Raw genomic sequence first — 15,198 nt, forward strand, 5'->3', positions numbered from 1 at the left:
GAGAGTGGTGGGCACGTGGAATTTATTGCCTGGATGTTGGGTGTCATCAAGGCAGAGATTGATAAATTCTTGATCTCTCAAGGAACTAAGGGCTACGGGGAGAGTGCAGGTAAGTGGAGTAGAAACGCCCATCAGCCATGATTAAATGGCGGAGTGGACTTGATGGGTCGCATGACCTTGCTTCCACTCCTACATCTTATGGTCTTCTGGTCTTAAAACCCTGCAGGCCAAAACGTCCAATATTATGAAGGAGGTCAAAAAGCTGGCACACTTGCTCGGCTGTAATGTGTGTGCCCCATGTACCTCTGTCCCTGCTGTTAGCTAGGGCCAAACATTCAGGCCACTGGATTTAATTCCTTTGATATACATCAAAAGCAGATAGAGGACAGGGTGATTTACAAGACAAATAGTAGTAGATTTACGAAGTATTTTACAATTGCTGGCAAATTGAGGTGGCTAAAATCAGTTAAGTTAGAGATAACATGAGTGGATGAAACAATAAAGTCCTTTCTCCTTCTTGAAGAAAGTGGATGTGTCAATCCCTTTTCCTCATTGTGTTTCTGCATTAGGGATAAAATATGTCAAAAACTTACACATTGGATTCTATATTGGCATTACCTATTTGTTCTGGAAGGAGATGGACTTTACTGTTTTGTCTACTCATGTTATCTGTAACTTAACAGATTTTAGCCACCTTGATCTGCAATTTGTTGTCAGAGACTTAATAAATTTACTGTCATTTAGAGTCATAGTCATAGAGTTATACAGGACTGAAACAGCCCCTTCAGTCCAACCAGTCCATGCTGAACATAATCCCAAACTAAACTCGTCCCACTTGCCTGCTGCTGGCCCATATCCCTCCAAACCTTTCCTACTCATGTACTTATTCAGATATCTTTTAAACATTGTACTTGTACTCACATCCACCACTTCCTCAGGAAGTTTATTTCACATGTGAACCACCCTCTGTAAAATATTTGCCTCTCGTGTCTTTTTTAAATCTCTCTCCTCTCAACTTAAAAATGCGCCCCCTGGTCTTGAAATGCGCCATCCTAGGGAAAGAACAACTACCATTAACTCTATTAATACCTCTCATTTTTTTCTGAACTTCAATCAGGTCACCTCTCAATATCCTATGCTCCAGTGAAAAAGGTTCTAGCCTTTCTTTGGGCACAATAGAACAATTAGGATGTTAAGTTTTGAAAGTTTGTTAAAGGAAAAAGATACACCAGCAATTCAGGACAATAACCTCTCCAAGTTCATTCAGGTGATCAATGTGTTCACGCATAACCCCTCAAGTGCCAATTTTGGATATGACCCCCATCGTGGAGATGTGGTTCTTTCCTCAACAGTCTTCAGTCACTGGCGGGCAGCAAAACCCTATTAACCCCAAGTTTTGACCCCTGAATGACCATGGCTCTATGTTAGACTCAGACTTTTTCCAATTTAGTAATTGGCTCTTCCTCTATGGTTAGGTTAGTTTATTTGGTATTCAGTCTCAGAAGCCACCTCAGCTGTTTCCGTTTTACATTGTGTCTCCAACTGCTCTTTAACAGCTTTGCTATTCATAAAGCCAAACTCTTTGAGGTCATGATGTTGGGGGAGTTCAGAACTGTCCTCCTCAACAACTTATTTTAAACTGTACTTTCTCATGCAGACATAAATACTTGCAGTAATTCACAATATAAGAATGTCTAAACAAAGGGCTCTAATTGAAACTCCAGTCTAACTAATATGATTGCTGTAGGAGTAATGATCCTTCTTTGAATTAAAATGAATGAATAAGCAATCTCTTTCATCATGACCGGCTACAACATTGATACAGTAATTTTATTAACAAAATGTAGTTAATAGGAAATATAAACACAGAATGGCTTCATTAGCCATACATTGGCAGAAAATACCTCACTTGACTTTGTTAGGTTTCACAGTAATGCAATATGAAAGTGATCTATAAATGGTCAAGTTAAACTAAAAACTAACCCAGGCCTTCTTAAAATGGCAAAATGTCATTGTAAATGAGTCAGTTAGAATTTTCCTGAAGTGCTGAAGAATTTTAACCCAGTCACCCACAGTATAATAAGACTGAAGAGGGGTTTTGTGGTGCAGTGATAGTGTCCCTACTTCCTGATCTAAGAGACCTGGGTTCAAATCCCACCTCCTCTAATGGTGTGTAATAACATTTTTGTAATAGGCTGTTTAGAACATACTTGTAAAGAGAATGCATGTGTTATTGATTATATAAGACAATGAAGTACTGACAGCAGCATTTACATACTATTTGAACAAAACAAACAATATTTGATTTATTACTATCATGTGTACCAAGGTACAGTGAAAAGTGTTGTCTTACATGCTTTACAGGCAGATCTTACCAGACAAGTGCAAAAGGGTAAGCAAACAGAGTGTCATGTTACAGCTGCCAAGAAGGTGCAGGGAGAGATTAATATTAAAGAGGTCCTTTCAAAAGTCAGATAATAGCAGGTAATAAACTATTCTTGAATCTGTTCGTATGTGTGTAAAAGCTTTAATATCTTCTGCCCAACAGAAGAAGGTGGAAGAGAGTATCACCAGGGTGGAAGGGGTCTTTGATTATGTTGGTTGCTTTCCCAATGCAGCAGGAAGTATAGATGAAGCCAATGGATGGGAGGCTGGTCTGTGTGATGAACTGGGCTGTATAATTAACTCTTTGTAGCTTCTTTCAGTTTGAAGATTATCTTAAGATACTATTAAGATTCTGAGAAGAGGGGATGGAGTGAGATGTATCTCTCCACGCTTCAGGCTCTCTGCCTTTATTCCTGATGAAGGGCTTTTGCCCGAAACGTCGATTTCGCTGCTCCTCGGATGCTGCCTGAACTTCTGTGCTCTTCCAGCACCACTGATCCAGAATGTAATATGGAGACCAGTATTCTCTACAATAGTACATGAGTAAAAGAGAGTTTATTGAAAGTCACTCTCACTTTTGGATAAGGCACTGGCAGAAATGCAAAATACTTAGATTAGTGATAGTGTAAGCCAGAGAACAGCCTCTAAATTTTGAGAACAAACCCCATCTCCCAGACCCTTTGATAGGCAGAATCCTTCTGGAAAGACCAACTATCCAGGGAAGTAGACTGATCCATGGTGTCAACTCAAAGTAAAATCTTTCTCAGCTATGACCAAACACTAATGAATTGCTGTGGGAAGAGGGGAGCAGTAAATTGTCAATTGAGTGGATTTTACGTCATAAATAAAATCAAATGAGCTTGATCTTTGACATTTAAAGCCTTTTACAAAGCTGTAGCATACACTTATTGGTTTAACGTCTTTGCAGTCAGTCTTTCTTTGGAGACTATGAAAGGATTTGTTGGTTCGTTAATGGTTTGAACACCCCTTCCATCGTTATACATGTCAATATGGTGGTTAATCCTGTAGTCTTCTGAGCATCTACATACCTTGGCTATGAATCTCTCACTGGATGCTAACTAAGAATTTCTGAAGTGGGGGTGTTTTCTGAACAGGAGCCCAGCCACTAAAGTCAACATTTACTTTATGAAAATATGAGATATGAATTGAAACAGCCTTGTTTTCATTGTGCTGACTATGAGGTGTCACTGTTTCCCACTGACCTTTTCTTCATTTTGTCAGCATATTGAAATAGTGTAAAAAGAAAAACAGATTTTAAACACAAATGGTCTTAAATTAACCTTTGATTGCGTTTTTAACAGTTTGCTTTCAGTATTTCATACAAAACCTTCATAGAATCCCGACAGTGTGGAAACAGGCCATTTGGCCCAACCTGCCCACACCGACCCTCTGAAGAGGCTACCCAGACCCATTCCGCTACCCTATTACTCTACTTTACCCCTGACTAATGCACCTAACTTACACATCCCTGAACAATATGGGCAATTTAATGTGGCCAATTCACTTAACCTGCACATAGAGATTTTGGACTGTGGGAGGAAACCGGAGCACCCAGAGGAAACCTACGCAGACACGAGGAGAATGTGCATACTCCACACAGACACACAGTTGCCTGAGGCTGGAATTGAACCCATGTCCCTGACGCTGTGAGGCAGCAGTGCTAACCACTTAGTCATTGTGACGCCCAAAGTTAGCAGAACCTAAGCAAAAGGTTTGAAGTTACCAAATCCTCTGTTCAGCTTTGCTGGTGGTATGGATAATGGGTTGACTCTTTACTTAACCTCTCCATGAAGAAAGTTTAGATTTCACTGGAGTAACTAGAATGTGACATTCTTATAACCTGTGGCAAAGGATGCACAAATTTAACAGAAGTAATTAATAGGGACGTAGCACAGGTCTCAGTTCCATATTCATCATCTACGTGATATTTACATGATCATATTACTTTAATTGTAGGTTCACAACATTTTTCGATTGGCAAGAGTTGTTATTAACATAGTTGGAGTGGCAGGCAGCAAGTGCTAATCTTACCACAAAAATCTTTCGCCTTCCTTTACTGCAGATAACTACTCAGGGAGGGTTTCTTCAGTAATTAGGAGGCGAGGTAAAAGCGAATTTTATTATAGGTGTGCAACGAAACGAGTACAGCCCTGCAATTGTGGTCTTAGACTCTGCTCTTTAATCATTCAAGCTGTACCACAAGGCCTTGGTTTAATTGTTAGGTGATAGATTTGTCCACCACACTATCGAGGAGTGATGTCTAAATTTGGATAAATCAACAGGGGTGCTGAGAAAAACAATTTTATTATTGGCAAAGACAGAAATTTAATTATCTTAATTTTAAATAATACAGCAATAATGTAGCATGGGAGGCCATCATCCCAGCAGAGCAAATGCCAACTCTATGAAAGAGCTCAGGTTGGTCCAATTTCCCTGCCCTTTCCCTATATCTCTGCAATTTTTTTTCCTATTCAAGCATAAAACTAATTCCCTTTCAAAACTATTATTGAATTTGCATCCTCCAGTTCAGTACAATCCATTGAACAGCAACAACAAAAAAAGTCTCTCGTCTTGCCTCATGTCATTATAAAAATCTTAAAATTGGGGTCCTGATGTCTTTTGAACAGCTGCGTCAGAAATTCGGATTACCTAATGGAGACCTCTATCGATACTTCCAAATTCAAAACTATATACAGAAGAAGACTACGTTATTAGATAGTCTTTATAAATCAGATAGAGAATGTAGAGTACTACAACCAATGGGGGTATCCTCCATCAGTACTATTTATCATTTACTACTTGATGAAGTATCGGGAGATATGGACAACCTGTTTAAAACATGGGATCAGGAATTGGGACTAGAAATCGCTATAGAAACGTGGAATGCCATTTGGGAAAACGCCAGAAGAATCACCATCTGTAACAGAACTCAGGCTATCCAGCTGAAGATACTTCTTAGGGCCCATATAGCACCGGATCGATTGTCAAAATTTAAGGCAGGGGCATTCCCAATGTGTCCCAAATGTAAAATTGTCTATGGATCTGTCATAAGGTCCGTAGATACTGGACTAAAATAGCAAGTGTCCTGACAGAAATTTTAGGAACGGAAATTAAAGTGGACCCCATATCTCTCCTTTTGGGCTTTTCGAACTTATCTTCCCTGGACATGCATGGGAAGAGACTATTTTCTATTCTCTCTTTCTGTGCAAGGAAAAATATTTTGGTAAACTGGGTGGCTGAGGGCCCCCCTGGACTTTCAAATTGGCACAGATTAATTATGGAATGTATTCCCCTTGATTTCCTTACAAATATGGTGCACCGAAAGACCGAATTATTTTATAAAATATGGCAGCCCTTCTTGAATTATATGAATACAGATATTTCGGCTATCCTAACAAAGGCTTTAATTTAATTGAGATTACGAACCTGGCTGGTCCGGGGGCCCCTTGGGAGAGGAATCCCGCACGAATACAGGTTTTGTTACATTTGATGTTAACACATTCCGAGCACGTATCTCGCTACCCAATTTCTGTGTTATCCGTTGTTTTTTTTTCTTTCTCTTATTTGAATAATGTAAGAGACTTAAATGTACACTCTGGTTAGTTGTAGGTTAGATTAGTAGTTAGTTGAGTTTTGTTTTTTTTTCTCGGTATTTTTCTTTTGTTAAATTTTGGTTATTATATATTTAAGATTTAATTGTATATCAATGTTTGTACTTGAGAGTTTTGTTTATTTTTGTAAACTTGTAAAAATGTTAAATTTCTAATTAAAATATCTATAAAAAAAATCTTAAAATTATTAAATTGAATTTCCTACCCAATCAAAATATGTCTTGCAAAAAATCAAAAAATGTTGTAATATAATTTTGCATGCAACATTTTGAAACATTATCATTGCACAAGTGTATTTTTGGATTGCAAGACTCTGCCATTGTTATCGGAGACGGTCTCCATTCAGTTAGATCCTGGATAAGAGGAGAGGAACTGACTCTCCTTCTCAATTCAACAAACACCCCCCACTCCCCTCCCCTCCGCTATTGGTAGCAACAAGACAAACTTAAAACAAAGGATCTCTTCCCTCATGGATACTTTTCTCAATTCCAAACTATTTCCATTTTATAAGGTACTAGTTGTGTTAAAGCTTGAGTTTATTTGTGATTAAAATGTGAGGTAAAATAAGCAACACACATACACACAGATTAGAAATGAGAAGGGAGAAAAATATGTAAAGATATTTGGCCTTGTGTAGTTTTGTAGAACAAACAGACGTAGGGGGTTCAGGTACATAATTCTTTGAGGTTTGCATCGCAAATAGATAGGGTGGTTAAGAAGACAGTTAGCATGCTTGCCTTCATTGCTCAGGCCATTGAATATAGGAGTTGGGATGTCATGATGAGATTGTACAAGACATTGGTGAGGCCTCTTCTGGAGTATTGTGTCATCTGTTCTAGGAAGGATATTATTATGCTGGGCAGAGTTCAGAAGAGATTTAGCAAGATGTTGCTGGGAATGGAGGATTCGAGTTCCAATGAGAGGCTGGTAGGCTGAGTCTTTTTTCACTTTAGCGTGGAAGGTGGAGGCTAGACCTTATGGAGGTTTATAAAATAATGAGGGGTATAGATGAGGTGAATGGCAGGTGTCTAATCCTGAGGGTGAGGGATTTAAAGCTTTGAGGAGATATTTTAAAGTTGAGAGGAGAGTGATTTAAAAAAAGACACAAGAGGCAATTTTGTTTCACACAGAGAGTGGTTCATGTGTGGAATGAATGTCCAGAGGAAGTGGTCGTTGTGAGTACAGTTACAAAGTTTAAAAGCCGTTTAGATAAGTACACGAATAAGCGAGGTTTGCAGGGATGTGGACCAAGTGCAGGCAGATGGAACTAGTTTAATTTGAGATTATGGTTGGCATGGACTGGTTAAATCAAAAAGTTGAGAGTGTGGTGCTGGGAAAGCACAGCAGGTCAGGCAGTGTCCGAGGAGCAGGAGGATCATGTTTCGGGCAAAAGCCCTTCATCAGAAAGGGCTGTGATTCCTGATGAAGGCTTTTGCCTGAAATATCGATTCTCCTGCTCCTCGGATGCTGCCTGACCTGCTGTGCTTTTCCAGCACTCTCGACTCTGATCTCCAGCATCTGCAGTCCTCACTTTCTCCTGGTTGGATTGAAGAGTCTGTTTCCATGCTGTATGACTCTATGACTCCATATGCTGAGGAGTATATGGTAAAATATTGCAGCCATTACACTGGATGATCCCAGAGGCTTTGACCCTGATGGTTGAGCACTGGGTTTGGATATTATGGGTTCTGCAGAGACACCAAAAGGAGTTGGCCAATTTCCTGTTTGACTGTGGCTTTGACGAATGACCTTCCATCCTTTTCATTTTTATTTGTAAGATTAGGGGCATCTTGTGAATATTTGTGAGCTGTAGCTTTCACAGCATACTCTAATCCAGCAGCAGGAGAATCCCAGGATAGCAGACCAGCAATAGAAAGCAGACTAGCAGAGACACATGCCAGAACTAAGTTGGTTTCTAACCCCTTCTATTATGTATTCCTGACAGAAGAAACACAGCCATGTATTTTGCTTAGACTGCTTTCTTTTACCTCAGATTATCTCCACAATCTCCTCCAACTCACAGGAGATGGTCCAGTTTTTATGCATTGTTTCACTCCCTTTGAGGTTGGCCTCTGAAATTTCTTCTCATCTTTCCTGATGTAAAGTTCCAAGGTATCTCTCAAGGCGAAGCGTAATCTATCCAGGAATTTCCTGGACAGTCATTGAATTGCGTTCTCAGCCATCTGAGCTTGTTCTGTCCTCTCTTTTGAAAAGAAAAACCCATCTTGTTAAAAAGTTTAATGTATCTGCTAGTAGTTCGAGGCTATTTTAGGAATTGTGCGCGCACATTCTGAAAATACAAACAACAGAAGGCTGGGTGTCAGCGCTTCTCCCATTCTGATTCCATGAAGATTTTTTGCTGTAAACCTGGATACGGATGAGCATTGTTTTTGGTGAATTGACATTAGGTTCAAGAGCTGTTTGCGGGTCAACATTTGTAGCATAAAGGTATACCTTTCCACTTCAATGGGGGAGTAAGATAGAGGGTGCCCCCAATTTAACTTAAAGTCATTGAAAAGGACAATTGGTTGGGTATATACCAGGCTATATATTCCAGAACACTATCTGCCAGTGTTACATTTTGCCATGATTGAAAATCCACCCACAAGATGACTAAATTTCACATTATCAGTCTCCCATGACAACCACTTAACCTGCTAAAGCCTCAAATCGGGGGCCCAGTCAACATCCCTTTTACTTTCAGCCAATAACTACCAGGATGTTGGGGGTGTCAAGTAAATATATTTTTACATACTATAATATCCTTTCACCTTTCAGAAAAAATATTATTCCATTGATCCAACTTTTGTTTTTCACAAGGCTTTTAGTTCGATTTCGTTGCAGCCTGTGTCCTTAATTTCACTCACAGTCATTTTGAAAAATTCATTTTTAGTTTGACTGCAAACTCAGTTATATAATCAAGTGTGACATTTGCACTTTCATGGAGGGCTCTGCTTAACTTACTCATCTTCTCTGGTTTCTGTGTGTCTCAGGTGAGTCTCTTTGGACCATAAGCATTTCTTAGATCTGGAGACACATGCTCCATCTGTCCACTGCCTTCTCTTGCATTAATCTTTTTGTAGAACTGAGCAGCCAAGTGAATTCATTTCATAAAATTCGAGAGATTACAGTGGAGGAGAACACAGTTGCCATCAATCAGCAACACAGCTCACCACTCCAGTCTGTTAATATTCTGAATATTCTATCAAGCAAAGGGGAAATTCAGCAAGCCTGGCACTATTTTAAAAAAATTAATTCACGGGACGTGGGCATTTCTGGCTAAGCCAGCATTAATCACCATCCCCAATTAAAAGGGAGCAGTTAAAAGTCAACCATCTTGATATGGGTCTACAATCACATGTAGGCCAGACCAAGTAAAAATAGTAGATGTCCTCTCCTAAAAGACATTAATAAACCATATAGGTTTTTCCATCAATTGACACTAGTTTCATGGTCATCATTAGACCATTAATTCCGGATTTCTTTCTATTTGAATCAAAATTCCACCATCTGTCATTGTAGGATTCGAACTGGGTCCCCAGATTGATAGACTAATTCTAATACCACTAGGCCATTGCCTACCACCCTCTGTGTGAAAACCTTCCTCGCACATCCCCTTTAAACTTTCTCTTCCTCACTTTAAACCTAGGGCCCCTAGTATTTAACATTTCCACCTGGGAAAGAGACTCTGACTATCCAGCCTATCCATACCTCATTTTATATACTTCTATCAGGTTGCCCCTCAGCCTATGACACTCTAGAGAAAGCAATCCAAATTTGTCCAACCTCTCCTTATAGTTAATGCACTTCAATCCAAGTAACACACTGGTAAACTTCTCTTGCTCCCTTTCCAAAGCTTCCTTCCCACAATGTGGTGACCAGAACCTCCCATAATACTCTAAATGTGGCCTAACTAATAACTGCAACATGACTTGTTAATTTTTATCCTCAAGGTCCAACCATTGAAGACAAGCGTGCCGTAAGCCATCTTTACCATCTTATCCATTTGTGTTTCCACTTTCAGGGAGCTATGGGCTTGCACCCTAGATCCCTCTTTTTATCAATGCTCCTAATGGTCCTGCCATTTACCATATACTTTCCCCCTGCATTTGACCTCCCAAAATGCATCACCTCACACTTGTCCAGGTTAAATTCTGTCTTCTATTTCTTTGTCATTTGCAAATTTATTAATCAAGCCACCTACATTTTTATTCAAATTATTGATATATTATAAACAACAGAGGTCCCAACTCTAATCCTTGCGAAACACAACTGGTCACAGACCTCCAATTAGAGAAAAACACCTCTCCACAACTATCCTCTATATTTTATGACCGGGCTAATTTTATATTCAACTTACCACTCACTGTAGATCCCACGTGACTTAATCTTCTAGTCCATCCTATCATGAGTGACTTGTTTTCGTAAAAGCCCCATGTAGATAACATCTACTGTCCGACACTCCAATAATCTTCATCACTTCCTCAAAAAGCTCAATCAAATTTGTGAGACAAGACCTCCCCCACACGAAACCATGCTGACTATCCTTCATAAGTCCATTCTTCTCCAAATGCAAGTAAATCATAGAGTTGTCCTGAAGGAGCTTCTCCAATAGTTTCCCTATCACTGGTGTAAAGTTCACTAACCTATAATTTCCTTGATTATCCTTGGGACCTAGCATGTGTCTAAAGAGGATAGAAAGATCTCTGTCAAGGCTCCAGCAATCTCCTCACTTTCCATCTTATGTATGTTAGGATGGATCCCATCTGGCCCTGGGGACTTACCTACCTTGATGTTTTTCAACACCTCCTTCTTCTTTGTGTTGACATGTCCCAGAATAGCAACATATCCCTTCCTAACCTTACCATCATCTATGTCTGTCTCCTTGGTGAATGCTGATGCAAATTCTTAAGGACCTCATCCACTTCATCTGGCTCCACACATAAATTCCCTGCTTCTTCCTTGTGTGGACCTACCATTTCCTTAAACACCCTCTGCCTAATCGATGTATAGAATGCCTTGGTATTCTCATTTATTCTACTTGCCAAGAACATTTCATTGCCACTTCTCACCCTAATAATTTCTTATTTAAGTTCTTTTCTGCTTTCTTTATATTCCTCAAGGGCCTTGTTGAATTCGGTTTCCTAACCAATACAAATGCTTCCCTTTTCTCTTTCACTAACCTTTCAATATCTGTTGTCATCCAAGGTTCCTGAATCTTGCCATTCTTATCTTTCATCCTCACAGAAATATGCTAGTCCTGAACTCTGATCAACTGGCCTTTAAAAAACTCCCACAGTACTCCAAATGTGGCCTAACCAAGGTCCTGTACAGCTGCAACATCACTTCACGACTCTTGAATTCAATCCCTCTGCTAATGAACGCTAATACACCATAGGCCTTCTTACAAGCTCTATCCACCTGAGTGGCAACTTTCAAAGATCTATGAACATAGACCCCAAGATCCCTCTGCTCCTCCACCTTACTAAGAACCCTACCGTTAACCCTGTATTCCGCATTCTTATTTGTCCTTCCAAAATGGACAACCCCACACTTGACAGGGTTGAACTCCATCTGCCACTCCTCAGCCCAGCTCTGCATCATATCTAAGTCCCTTTGCAGCCGACAACAGCCCTCCTCACTATCGACAACTCCACCAATCTTCGTATCATCTGCAAATATACTGACCCACCCTTCGACTCCCTCTTCCAAGTCATTAATAAAAATTACAAACAGCAGAGGACCCAGAACTGATCCCTGCGGAACTCCACTTGTAACTGAGCTCCAGGCTGAATATTTACCATCTACCACCACTCTCTGACTTTGACCGGCTAGCCAGTTTTCTATCCAACTGGCCAAATTCCCCTCTACCACATGCCTCCTGACTTTCCGTATAAGCCTACCATGGGGAACCTTATCAAATGCCTTACTAAAATCCATGTACACTACCTCCACTGCTCTACCCTCATCTACATGCTTGGTCACCTCCTCAAAGAATTTACAATTACTTAAAAACAAGATTCTTGCTTAACACAACAACTTAAAGTAAGGCTGAAGAATTCTCACAATGTGTCAATGGGTGGAAGCATTTTGAGTAATACCATCCCAGGCACAAGCCAGTTTTGTTTTCAATTCTGTGCTGAACAAATGGCTAAGCATTATGGGTGCAAAGCTTTGGCATCTCTGGGCTCGAAGGAGAAAATAAAAAATAAACAAGTTTTCCCCCACCTGATGGCCTTCCAATGGCTCCTGTTGCACAGTGCAATGTGTAACTGTGTTATGCATTACCTGGATAGTACAAACAAGAGAATTCAGAAGGATGGTGGAAAAGATCTAATTTGGAGAGATTCAAACAGGTAGTTAGGTAAGGAATTGATTTGTAGTTACAAATAGATGTGGGCCAGAACCAAGCGAATGGTTTGTGAGGACAGAGGCAGCAGATGAAAGGGTTTTGAAAGAGAGGTACACAGAGTACGGGTAGAAGGAGAACTATGCTCATTGCAGTAGGTGGACTAGGATGGAAACTTGAGTGGTGGCCAATTTACTTGGAATGGGGGTCAAGGCAGCAGGAGGATTGTTCTGTGGACATAATAAGCTCAGTGAGGCCACAGAGGGATAGATGTTACATAGGTCGCATCGGGATACAGACTGTTAGATGTTAAGCTGTAAGGGTAAGGGAAGGAGAGAAAGGAGCAGGGCCTGAGTAAATGAGGTCTGTTACAGACTCTTCTCATGTTTGTCAAAGGCGAGGATAGATAGAACAAGAGAGAGAGGGGCTTACCTTTATCCTTAATAATGATTTTGGAGTTTGTCGGAGGAGAATGAGACTTGATAGACGGCTAAGCCATTTATGACCCACGTCTGCTTCATCTCTAAGTGGTTGAGCCAATCAGTCGATGGCCAAGCTATTGAGAACTTGAAAATGATGCTGTAAAATGATTTTGCAATCAGCGGAGAGCACAGCAGAGTGGATGTAAAATGGACAGGAATCCAATCCCATCACTTTCCAGTTTCACAAACAAGGCTAAAATCACACTCAAGGAATTACATAGAGAAGATCTTATAAGGTCATGAAATGTCCACAATATTTCGGTTTTCAATCATGATAAGTGTAAATTTCACCATGAAACCAATTAAACATTTGAACTCTCACGTTTCTCCAAAAATATCAGAGAGAAATCGAAGAGATATTGCACTGAAAATCAAATGCTGGAACATAGTGTTTGTTATTAGTAACCATATTAAGAATATGACCTACCTTATCATAAATTGTGGATGAATTGCAGTCTGGTAGTTCAGCTACAGATTGAAGATCAGTGAAGTGTTTTCTATTGCAGACTAATACCACAATCTGCTTCATCTGCTGTAATAGGGAAGCAGGAAACTGGATTGCAGATCAACCATCTAAGAGGCTCAAGGTTTGCCAGCATGATATTTTGGGTTATAAATAGTAATCTAACATTCCTCAGTCAGAGAAATGCAAGTAGCATTCTAACCAACGCACTGCAGTGTGTTCAAACACAGACAACAGTTTAATGTTATGAAAATACTTGAACATGAGTCAACTCACATATAAAATGACCCCCCAAAAAAACCCCACAATCCAATCTAGAATTACTGCATTGCATTAAAGCAAATATTAGAAATCTACCATCCGCTTTAAATTTTGATTTTCTTATTAACAAGCGTCCACAATAGATTTATTCTATGCACTGATGAAGAGTCACTGGACTCAAAACTTTATCTCTGTTTTCTTCCCACAAGTGCTGCCAGACTTGCTGAGTTTCTCCAGCAATTTCCATTTGTGTGTCAGATCTCCAGCCTTGGCAATTATTTGCTTTATTTTGTTACACTTATTGAAAATTCTTTCCCATTTATTTCTGCGGTGGTCAGTATCTGTCCCTCAGCAAAAGTGTGCTGCCATGCACAGTTTAGCTGCTGTTTCCTAGGGACTGAAACAAACCTTTTTTGGGGGGTTAAAATGTCAGTTTTGGTGAGTTTCTGAAAGGCTGTCTTGCCATAAAGCCAGCAAGATTTATCACTCTATCTTACGGAACTTACCTCATTGGCTACCTGCTATGCTACTGTGGCAACTCTCTCACCCGAATCTAATGGCATGTGAACATGCAGCATTCCCAGAACAAATCACCATTGCTGGGATATCGCAGAATTGGTTGGTGCTGGTGCCAACTTAAAAGATCCGTTGGGCATCCCACAAGCACCGTCAGTCCAGAGTTGCCTTGCACAGTTCCTGATATTAGCCCCAGACATGGCAGACCAGGAAAATTGGTGCCCTACTTTGCGGCAGGGATCTGTAGATCTTACTGGAAAGGGTGGTGCAGACGGAGGACATGTTCTTCCCCTGGGACCAGCAGAAGAGGTGATGAGCCCAGACAAGGCCAGCTTTGTCTGATATTTCCTCCTGGGTCAGTGCAGTCCTGGCTGACTGGAGGAAAGCCCAAAGTGGGCAGAATGTGAATGTCTTCTCCACTCTGCCAGTGTAAGCACCACTACTTCCTCTCCGATATCACACACTCATTCTCCCTCTTCTGTTGTACCCTCCTCCCTCCAAGGCTCATGCTCTATTACTCTCTCTATTGTCTACAACATCTACCCTCGCTCGGTGTTATCCATCCTAGTTCCTGGCACCACCAACCCTACATGCCCTCTGCACTGCCTACTCACTCGCTCAGGGCACTTCACTATCTGCGCCAATAATGATAGTGGAGCCACAAACTTTCATCTCCCTTTATATTTCCCTCTCTTTCATTCCAAGAGGAAAACAGAGTTGAGAGTGTGGTGCTGGAAAAGCACAGCAGGTCAGGCAGCATCCGAGGAGCAGGAGAATCGACATTTTGGGCATAAACCCTTCATCAGGAACCATTCCCGATGAAGGGCTTATGCCCCAAAAGTTGATTCTCCTGCCCCTCGGATGCTGCCTGACCTGCTATGTTTTTCCAGCACCACACTCTCAACTCGGATCTCCAGCATCTGCAGTCCTCACTTTCTCCAAGAGGAAAACAACCCACATAGGGTAGGCAAAGTCAAGTTGGGTTGCCAAATAATTGGCTCCTTACTGCTTTGAGGAGAGGATCCTGATTCCTAATGCCCTTTGAGGAAAAACAGACTCCTCCTTATCTCTGTGGCTGACTAACTGTGCCCAAGCTCCCGGACTGGTATC

At 40.7% G+C, this 15,198-nt stretch overlaps 1 long non-coding RNA gene across 1 annotated transcript; it reads right to left on the reverse strand.

Annotated features, from left to right (window-relative positions):
* Positions 1 to 2,829: 2,829 nt before the first annotated feature.
* Positions 2,830 to 13,365, reverse strand: LOC122554798. Its single transcript, XR_006313084.1, has 4 exons — positions 13,276 to 13,365; positions 12,799 to 12,945; positions 8,006 to 8,220; positions 2,830 to 2,912 (listed from the first exon to the last, which is right to left on the reverse strand). It is a non-coding gene; the product is annotated as an uncharacterized LOC122554798 (long non-coding RNA).
* Between the last annotated feature and the right edge of the window lie 1,833 nt (positions 13,366 to 15,198).

This window comes from Chiloscyllium plagiosum, chromosome 11 (assembly GCF_004010195.1).
Source record: "Chiloscyllium plagiosum isolate BGI_BamShark_2017 chromosome 11, ASM401019v2, whole genome shotgun sequence".
Lineage (NCBI taxonomy): Eukaryota > Metazoa > Chordata > Chondrichthyes > Orectolobiformes > Hemiscylliidae > Chiloscyllium > Chiloscyllium plagiosum.